The following is a 10667-nucleotide window of genomic DNA, read 5'->3' on the forward strand; positions in this document are numbered from 1 at the left end:
AGGCACCAAAATACATTTTGGATGACCTCAAAAAGTCATTCACTTTTGTTAAGCTCTGTTTTCATTGTTGTTTTGCACTCAACAAGGACTAAAAAGTAGAATGTCTAATAATAGAAGGTTTTCCAAATCATAGGGATTAAATTTCTCAACCCAAATAATGTCAAGGACTGCCAACACCTTACTCCTAGTTAGTTTCAGTCGTGGTCTTATACTATATTTTGATCTTCCTGGGTAAATATGAACATTGTAAAATAGACACAGTTGAAGTCCCAATGTTAAAAAAATTAAAACAATAATATAAACATATATATATATATATGATACCCCAAACAAAACAATTCCTCCTTTAGGACTTTGCAAACAACACACAAAAATGACTATCATAATCCTAACTTTGGTTGATTTAAAATTAAGAAAAAATAATTTGTGTGAATGTTTCGTGTTCAGAACCAAACCAACATACACTTCTTCTAATAAAGTTTTCTCCATACAAAGAGGAATCATGTCTCTATTTCAATGTCGCTAGTAACAAATAATTTGTAAAAGATTGTTAGGAGGTTATTACAGAATGAATGTTATCAATTTTAAATCTTGGAAGAAGAGTTAAGGATCACAATTACTATACACTACAATTTAATTCCAAGCAATTAGTAAGCAGTATCATCAGAAAAAGTGACATCAATTGGCATTTGTCTTCAGCTCATCAAAGAGGGCAACATACACTTACAAATGGGAGCAATCAAGCCAATAAAAAAATTCCAATAGACAAGGTTTTGAGACACATATTATTGACACAGTTCATCTCTCAAAATAGAAATATTTTCTTAGGTTTTAATCTATCCTTTTAACCAGACTACCTTTCATTTTAGATGATGATATCTTAACACCAGATACACAACAAAACATATACTTCACACTCCAATAAACTAATATTTTAATCTTAATCATATTTAATTTTTTTAATTTAAAATATTATTATATTATTATAATAATTTGTCAATGTATGGGTGTTTTAATTTTTTTTGTTAAAGAAATCTTTTCCTTATTGCAGACACAAATCATGGTTTGATAGCACTTTCTCATATCTTTCAAGACTAAACCATGCAACTTCTGAATTCTTATAAGCTGTAATCCTCATTTTTCACCTTGAAAACAATGTCAACTCGTTTTTCATTAAAATTATATTCATATACTCTGTGTTTACTCTTAACTAAATATACCTTTGACTCCAAAGCATATGTCGTTCACAAAGCATCTAGTTGCTTACTTAATCTTAGATGTACTAAATAAAGTATGTCCGACACTAAGGGCATGACTCAAACTTGGACTTTGATACAAACCAGTTATTGCTCTCATTGTGTTTTGCCATTAATTTATCATAACGGTACAATTTGGCGTGTGTTTTGTCCACACTCTACCATTTTACAAATGAAACATAAACTTCTAAACCAATCCCAAATTCTCATACCACAAAACAATGAAATCCAAATGCATTCAAACTTCAAAACTCAAAAACCACACACCAAACAAACAAACGAAATTACACTGCACTCAATGCTAAAAAACGAAAAGCAAAGCAATAAACAAATAACCCCGTACCAAAGCCCTAAGCGAAAAGCAAAATACATACCTCAAAATGGAAATCACACTCTTAAACGAAAGCCCTAAACACCTCAACATGGCAACACACCTCTCTTATGCTTCCTTCTCCCTTCAAAAACCGCCGCAATCGAAAATGCCCCAATCGAAAACCCTAATCCTTCCAAATCTCGCTTTTGCTTTCGTTGAACGGCACACATAAAATCGCACGTCTTTGTTCGCAACCAACAACCCTCAAACCCAAATGGTCTCCCTTTAAAATGCACCTTCCGAATCCTCCTTTTGAAATGCACCTTTCAAAGGTTCTTCATTTACGAAATGCACTCTTCAAATGGCGGCCTCTCGTCCGCAGACGCCACAATCCACCGCGTCAAGCATTATTCCGCTGCTGCACCAATCCCAATTTCTCCACGATCAAGCTTTCCTCCAACGCCGATTACAGATGATATTTGAAGGTGCCAGAGAGAGGTGGATGTATGCAATTTACTGGGTGTACTCCCCTGCCGATTCCCTTCTCTGTTGGGGTGACGGCTATTACAACGGCAATGGCAAACCCCAAAAAACGACGTGGCCCACAGAGCAGGCCCAGCGCAAGAGCGTTCTTAAGTTACTTAATAGCTTAATTTCAGGCCCCTCGGCCACCCATGACGACTGCGACGAAGACGTCACTGATCCAGAGTGGTTATTTTTGCTCTCCACGACTTACACCTTTGTCAACGGCAGCGGCGTACTGGGCCAGGCTTTCTTGAATTAGAACCCGGTTTGGCTCACCGGGTCAGCCCAGTTATCTGAATCGGCCTGCCAACGGGCCTGGCAGTTGCAGCAGTTTGGGCTTCAGACGATGGTTTGCATACCGTGTCCAAACGGCGTCGTTGAACTGGCCTCCTCTGAAGTGCTTCTGCCCAACCCTGTTCTCGTGATTAAAGTCCTAGCATTGATCAACCTCAACGGCCCAGTCGCGGACCTCACCTCTGCCGAAATCATACGACCACGGTAACTCCAGATCTTATACTATAACGCTGATTTTAAAATGCTAATTTAATCACTAAAATTATTAAAACATTTTTTTATAAATACTACGTTGCACAAATAATCGTTATATTTTATTAAAAGTTCTACGAAAAAACTGATAAAAATACATAACTATTTCTTTAAAATTACGATAGTGAACCTTGAAATATTAAATGCATATAGTAACTGAGCACATGAATTAATAAAAATCCATAAATATATATCCATATTTAAACAAATTTAGTTAAATAAATGCATTAAAGTTTAAGCTTAAATTTAGAATGACATGATTGAAAAAGAGGAGACCTTTGTTTAATGAAGAGCTTGAGTTAAATATATAGCGTGATGGGTCCAGAACCATTTTTGGTTTTATATTTAATCTACGAACACATGATGACAGGGAAGATAAAAGGTTGTATGAAAGAGGAAGTATGGAGATGCAACAAAATCATGAAAACGGGAACTTGTCTAAGCAATCTCGAGGGAAAGAAAAGGAAAGTGATTCAAAATGCTCATGGTCCTTGTTATCAGGAACTTCCGATGGAGGCTCTGAAAGCACATATTCACATTCGAACGACTATTCTGGCCCCTCGCGAATTTACCATGTATTATTTTCATTGATGAAAGCTTTTAACTTCATCAATGAGGAAGCACAAAATTATCTTAATATTGTTGGGAATATGAAGACAAGAAACTCAGTAAACTAGAGTCTACTCTATGTTTCATTGACACAATATCTTCTATGTTCTAGAATTGTTTATGTTTTCGAACGAGTGTTGGAATCTAGAGAACGATTGTTCTTCTACTCTCTTCGGTCGGTCACAGTCACTGTATATGTAGAAGGGACTTCAACACTCAAGTCAGTCAGCGTGTTGACACTAGGGTGTTAGAGTACTGCGTACCTGATTCTTGGAATCTGCACTATTTATATTATCTTAATGGACATTCGTAGATGGACCAGATTAGGAGGTTGGTTCATGTTTAGGGTTGTGTTAAACAACCTTTAATTGTGGATTAACTCTGCGACTTGGTCAACTCATGACTCAGTTGGTCGCGTGTCATCACGTGACCTTCTCATTGTGGTCGATTAGTTGAGTGGTCGAGTTCCTGAATGAATCACTGAATGAATCGATCGTCCCATTACCATGTATGCTTATTCAAAAAAATTTACTCATCTGTCTAATTTTTTTAATGAGATAGAAAATTTCATTCAAATAGTGGAACTGGACTTTAGGTTAGACAAATTCCTAACCAACATCAAAGCTTAAACAAAGACAGCAAGACCCATGTTCCTCCAAAGGACAACACTCTCCAACAAATAAAGAATAAGAGCACACTTTTTGTTAAAATCAAACATAACTTCGAAATCTCATACTTGATGGACTCCAAATCTCAAAGCGCCTCAAAAATAATCCAAAAGCATTGCCTCCTAAGTTGTTGAAATAGTTGTTAGAACAGTTTGGGAGAGACATGGCCTCCTTAAAAATTTCATCACTTCTCCAAGTGACACCTAACTCAATTAATTGTAGATGTTGGTTCTCTCTTATGCATTCTCACGCTTTCTTTCTTGTACAACCCAATTAGGCACATTAATCCACACATCGCCTTCCAGGAATACCAATATTGCACCACCTTCAGTTTTATTGACTTCTTTTATTCTTTATATTTGCCTTGCCTCATCATCATTGTTCATGTATAATTTCTTTTGAACCCTATAGAACTAACTATATTAGAGAAAATACAACACACTAAATATTTTAAATATTTTGATTATGTGTTAAAACAAACCTAAAGTTATTGTCAAGTCCTTCACTCAATTTATAATAACTTAAATTTAAATTTAAAAATAATAAAAATTTTAAAAATTGTATCAATATTATATGTGGAAATCAGAATGTAATGAACAAGGAACAAAGTACAAATAAATTAATTACAATATTAGAAAGAGGAAAAATCCCACCTTCTAAAATGAATTCTAAAATAGTTTCTAAACAAACAAATAGTCAAATTTATAAACACATACATAATTTTTTGTTTTGTAAGAAATTAACTGAAATAGATCATTCCGAAAATATTTCAAAACTGATACGATATTAATCTGTTTTTTTACTGATTAACTCAAATTCAAACTGAAAACATTCTGTCTAGAATTAAAACCATAAAAAAGATTACATTTCCACAAAATATTGAACCTTCTCACAACACAAATCACAATCCTATCATTCAGAGAATAAATACTATCTGTTTTAGTCATTATATCATTTTAATCTATTTTAGTTCTTATTCATTTTATTTTTAATCTCGCTTCTGATAAGATTACAAGAAATTAAAAACAACAATGATAAATTTTAAGTAAAAAAAAAAACCCTTATATATTGTCTTTAGTCCTAGTAAAATAAATGGTTTTGATTTTACTTCCTGAATTTGTTGTTTCCTTTAAAATAAAAAATTACTACTTTTTATTTTTAGTATTGTGTAATACTGGTTAAAGATTATTTTTATTATGTGATTATAAAAACACTAAACAAATTGACCCGAATAAATGAGAAACCCGACCCGACCCGACCCGACCCGACCCGAAAAAACAAGATAGCGATTTCCCGCTCCCATTTAAAACCTCGCCGTGGCAACCACCTCATCTGCTTGCCGCTTTTCTCTCCTATCATTCGCTTCACTCAACCGATAACAGCCTTGTATATTTATTATTAATTATTAAAAACATAAAAAATTAAGAAATTAAGCAAAATCTTTATATAGTGTAGGGTTAATCCCACTCTGCAGAACAGAAGAAGAAGAAGAAGAAGTAGAAATTTAATTGTTTTCATAAAGATGGATTCTCCAGAACCTTTCAAGAACAACAACAATTCACCGGATTCCCCTCAAGAAGTAGACTCACTTAGTTCAACATTCACACCCACACACACAAACACCATTGATTAAAAAAATTCGCTTTTCCTTTTCTTTTTTCGGTGGTCAATTTTGTTAGGGCTTTGGAAGCCTTAAGAATTTTGGCTGTTTAGTGTTTGTTTATTTTTCTTGGTTATGTTGAGAGGATAACTGAATGGAAGAGGGTTTGAGAGAATTTCGAATTGTTTTGGGTTTAGGAGTTGTTTTACTGCTTACTATTATGAATGAAACCTTGTTTGGTTTTGTCTTTCTTTCGTTTCTTGTTTGCTGATCATGGCATTGGATGCTAACGTTGGGTTTGGAAATCTTGGAATACGTGAATTACTCAAAGAAGCTTGCTTGGGAAGGTGTTTGTTTTAGAATTTGGATGGACCTCACTCGTTTACAAGTTTAAGGCTTTGTGAATCATACAAGTTTAAGGTCACAGCGACTAAAATTCAATGGCTTTGACTCGGTTTCCTAAATTTGCTTTAGTGTTGGTGTTCTACCATCTAAAAGTTTTGAAGCCACATGACATATTAATGTGTAAAGTGAATTATGCAGAGAAAGAAAAGAGCACCTATTATGTGTATATATATGTGTGTGTATATATATATATATATATAGAGAGAGAGAGAGAACCTTGAGGATTTTTGAATGTGTGTTGTATGGATTGTGTTTTACATGTTGAAAAGATATGATTTTTTAATTTTAACCCTCTTTGATGTGCAGAGAGATGTTTAGAGCATTGGCTCACTTTAGTAGTTTCAGACTGTTTTATCTGATTTCAATTGCAGTATCAAATAATGAATAATAAATAAATGAACACGTGTGAACCTTTTAATTTCAGGAATCCCCTTTTTGTAGATATGTAAGCTCTTTATCTCCAATAAACATCAAGGCTTCTCATAGCACACGAAGTTTTGTAGGGCTCAGTTCTCCACCCCTTGTATTCAAGTCTCCACGTATTAGTCACCGTGCAACACAGTTCATGCAAAGGTTTGTTTGTGACTTCAATTGTGTGTGTCTGTTTGGTTATTGACAATGCACTGGCTGTTTGCTTCCTAAATTTGTCCATACCAGGTCACAAGGTAATGAGTCAGTCTCGGAAGTGCGATCTCAAAGTGAAAATGGAGGCAACATTCTTGGTGAAGCTTTTGGGTATTACTTGAAATCAGATTCTCATCAGCCACTGCCAGAGAGGTTTATAACTGACACTCAAAAGGTTTTTGACCCCAAGAATGATGCAAATATGCAACACTACGGTGGACATTTCTCTATTTATAAATATTTGGCTGATCCCGGGGATATTGATCAAATGTATTCAGCTGACCAAGATGTGGAACAACAATCTACAGATGCAGCTGAAACATCACTTAGTTACCCAACTCAGTCAAATATATTAAATATTGGCAGGAAAGAGGGTCTTGGTGATAAAGCAGAAGAATCTTTGCCTCTGTCAGAGGATTCTAACAAGGTTCATCAACAGATGCCAGTATCCGGTGAAGAACCTAAAAGGATGGAACGGGAGCAAAGTGATGTTAAGAATCGATACAGTCATGATCCACTTCTTCCCCAGGTAAACTGTAGGTTTCTGCTGTCGGTATATATAATTTTAATGTAGGCCAGTCAGTATTGATACAATCACATCACTTGATGATCAGTGTGAGACATAGATGTTTCTCATTCCTTTGAATTTATATACTTTTTAAGGCTATAGCTTGTGGAAAATTATTGATTGGATCATGAAAATTGCACACCTCGGTGGATGCCTGATCCTCTGCAGGATGTGAAGTCTTTTACAATGAGATGCTGCTAACCTCAAATATAACTGCAGAGCATATATTTCTTTGTAGTCCTTTGGAGTTGGGTTAACATTTACTTGGATTTTGTTGTGCATTCATACTTTTATTCCTTTGCAAGTGTTTCATTGTGTTTGTCTGGGTTTTTCCCTATACTTTTTAGCAGAACAATTTCTTTCTAGGTCAGTGATTATATTCTTAAATGTCCTTCTATTGTTTTTACTTGGCACCTATTATCGTTGTCTGTCCGTGTGTTTCCTATACTTTTAATCTGAATAGATTCTTTCAAGGTCAATGATTATAGACGTAAATAAAATATACTTTACTGTTTGTCACCTATTGTCACCAACTAGGATTTAAGAGAAGATGACAGTATTATGTACTTTATTGACAGAGTCGATACTTATAATCTAATGCTTTTGATGATATAGTTTAAAGAAATTAGCAGCAATGTGTATACTCCCTCCTTATCTCTGGTGCAGATGGGTAATTGTAATTGGACATCTCTAGTTAAAATGTTTCCTCCACTTTTCTGCTTATTAAATTTTCTTCGGTTGTGGATTTAATGCTTTATAAGGCATCTCCTTGTGTAAGGAAATTTTCATTTATGAGTATCTTTGGCCTCTAAACTGAGGCTGTGGGCTATAACTTGCTCGCTAAAAGGTTTTAGTCCCGTGGGATGAAACTAGGGTGTTTCTAGTAGCTTAATCTGCTTGGCAAATGACTAATCTACCAGATATTTTTCGTAGGAGAAAGAGTTGTTGTCAGATTGTCTTGTCTGGAATTTACATTTTCTTCGAGTCTATGAAGATTTTCCAGCGATATATAATAATTACTACAATCCCTGTAGGCTACTCTAAAGTCCAATGATGTTGGAAGACGCCGCCTACAGTTTGAGGAAGGAGCTTCCAGTGCTCTTGAAAGTAACAAGTCTCGTGAGAAACTGAATGCAACTTCCTCCTTGTATCCTCAGCAAGGTTGTGGAAACTTACCTTTGCCAGGTTCCAAGCCATCAGGTATTGGGTTGCATTTAAATAGCATCGTAAATGCTATGCCAACTAATGAGGCTGCAACTACGGGTGTGAGATTACCAGATACTTCACCAAGGATGAAATCCACATCCTCAGAAAGGTTGCAAAGAAGGGAGATAATAAAGGGATCCATGCTTTCGTGCAATGTCAATGCGGAATCATCAGTTGATACTAGAACTGAGAGCCATGAAATTGATGCTACAGATGCTGGAAACTCCGAGGAATTCAACAAATCTCCTAGCCCCTGCAAGAAAAAGTCAGTTTGTTTGATCTTATAATTCATGATTTCTACTCTTTATATGCTAAGTTGCATTACCAAATATTGCATTGCTCTTCAGGAAGAAAACATCAGTCGCTGGTAGTCAAGATGGCTGTAAAGGGTGCCGCTGTAAGAAGAGTAAATGTATAAAACTGTAAGTGAATCTATGTATGTTTTGGTATCTCACTTCATATGATATACACAGTATCTGTCTTTTTGATTTGAGCTCTTTGCAGTTACTGTGAGTGTTTTAATGCCGGAGTCTACTGCAATGGCCCTTGTGGTTGCCAAGACTGCTTAAACAGACCAGAATATAAAGACACGGTTATGGAGTCTAGACAACAAATTGAATCCCGCAATACGGTATCTCAATCATATTTTCTTTAATTTTTTCTTTACCAAAGATGAACTGATAGATTTATCCTATATATCAGGAAAATTCGGCAAGGCTCAAAAGAGGTTGCAATTGCAAAAGATCTACATGTCTGAAAAAATATTGCGAATGTTATCAGGTTGTGTGCATATCTCAATTTCCTCATGCTCTAAACATTTCACCCGTTTAACCTCCTGAACTAATAGCACCATTTTCTTTCTAATATTTGAAAAAGGCTAAAGTTGGATGCTCTAGTGGATGTGGATGTCAGGGATGCAAGAATTCATATGGCAAGATAGAAGGCAAGAGTTTATATTATGGATGGCTATTGTAAATTCTTGCAACAAAATTTTATTTACTTTTCTGATGAGAGTGATATGAAATAATGTTGGAAGGTTTTGCTGCTACTCATCCTTGTAAGGGAAAATGTTGACACATTTTTTTGAATTCAGATTATGTGGCGGTTCAACATACCTGGAATATAGAAACGATGAGTGGAAATAATCAGGAAATGGTGGCAAGCGAGACAGATTATGATCTACGGCGACTCTCACCTATAACACCATCATTGCAATGCTATGAGTAAGATTGTTTTCACTGTAAATTCTCCAACATCAATATCTCTATACTAATATATACTCATGTACTAATATATAGAGATAGCTCTTACAGAAATGCGAACAAACGGTCGTTTCCAATGGTTTGATATAAAGAAATTATGGCAATGGCAATTTACCTATCTCCATTTGTGCAGCCAAGGCAAGGAGGCTGCAAAATCCAGAGTTGTTAACATGTTTGCATCTTGTTCAAACAACACTCAATCTTCTGAAGGTGACGAGACTGTGGTAACAGAGATGCTACGAAATGATCCTTATGATTCGGGAATTGAATGCAACAATGATATGTTACTTCAGGACACTCTTCCATCCAATCCTCCATTTTCATATGCAGCTAATCGGTGGAAAACTGTTTCTCCATCCCCATTCTCACGCGAACCTATTCGATCAGATTGCACGGTCTTTAACATGATAGTGCATGAAATGCATGAAGCTTCAACTCTCATGACGTCTGTGGAAGTAAATTCCCCAAGTCAAAAACGAGTTTCTCCTCCCCAGAGTGGTCTTGTCTCTGGAGGATTGAGAGGAGGCAGGAGAATTATATTGCAATCTGTTCCTTCTTTCCCTCCATTGTCTTCTTGCGTTGATTCCAAAAGCAATAACAACGAAGATCTGGGTAACAGTCAGAGCAAGGATCCACATTCTCCGAGCAGATGAATGCCCTCAACGTCAGTGTTTATACAAACAATGTTTTAGAATATTACTATTTTAGCGGCACTTTCTTCATTGTGCTAACAGGTTCCGAAATGGCTTATTTTGCGAACAATTAATGCTAATTGAAGTTATGGCCGCCATATTTTCGTTCTCTTGTATATCATTCGTCTTCTCCTCTTCAGTTCTATTTCTTATTTCTCTCTCTCTCTTTTATCTCTCCGTATCTTGTTTTTCATCTCTCGCATGATTCTCTTATCCATCTTTCTTTCCTCGTAAAAAGTGCTAGATTTTTGAATTATCGAATATCATATAATGTTTTATGATTATGGAATAGTTAAAAATGAACAAATCATTCAGTTTTATAAAATAAATTTATAGACATGGTAAAATAAAATTTTAAACATGGGCGATAACGGTCCAGTTTAGTTTTTTAAA

The 10667-nt window shown here is 35.5% G+C and overlaps 2 pseudogenes across 2 annotated transcripts; both read left to right on the forward strand.

Annotated features, from left to right (window-relative positions):
• Positions 1-1930: 1930 nt before the first annotated feature.
• LOC150029482 (transcription factor MYC2-like) lies at positions 1931-3561 on the forward strand (annotated as a pseudogene). The gene is made up of 2 exons (XR_016519010.1): positions 1931-2592; positions 3011-3561. The product of XR_016519010.1 is annotated as a transcription factor MYC2-like (transcript).
• Positions 3562-5790: 2229 nt separating this feature from the next.
• LOC137815371 (uncharacterized) lies at positions 5791-10386 on the forward strand (annotated as a pseudogene). The gene is made up of 13 exons (XR_016518419.1): positions 5791-5864; positions 6229-6292; positions 6347-6495; positions 6580-7075; positions 7235-7366; positions 7578-7588; positions 8149-8585; positions 8668-8742; positions 8825-9100; positions 9197-9291; positions 9357-9364; positions 9414-9543; positions 9716-10386. The product of XR_016518419.1 is annotated as an uncharacterized LOC137815371 (transcript).
• The last annotated feature ends 281 nt before the right edge of the window (positions 10387-10667 follow it).

The sequence above is a fragment of the Phaseolus vulgaris genome, chromosome 1 (assembly GCF_051622355.1).
Source record: "Phaseolus vulgaris cultivar YP4 chromosome 1, ASM5162235v1, whole genome shotgun sequence".
NCBI lineage: Eukaryota > Viridiplantae > Streptophyta > Magnoliopsida > Fabales > Fabaceae > Phaseolus > Phaseolus vulgaris.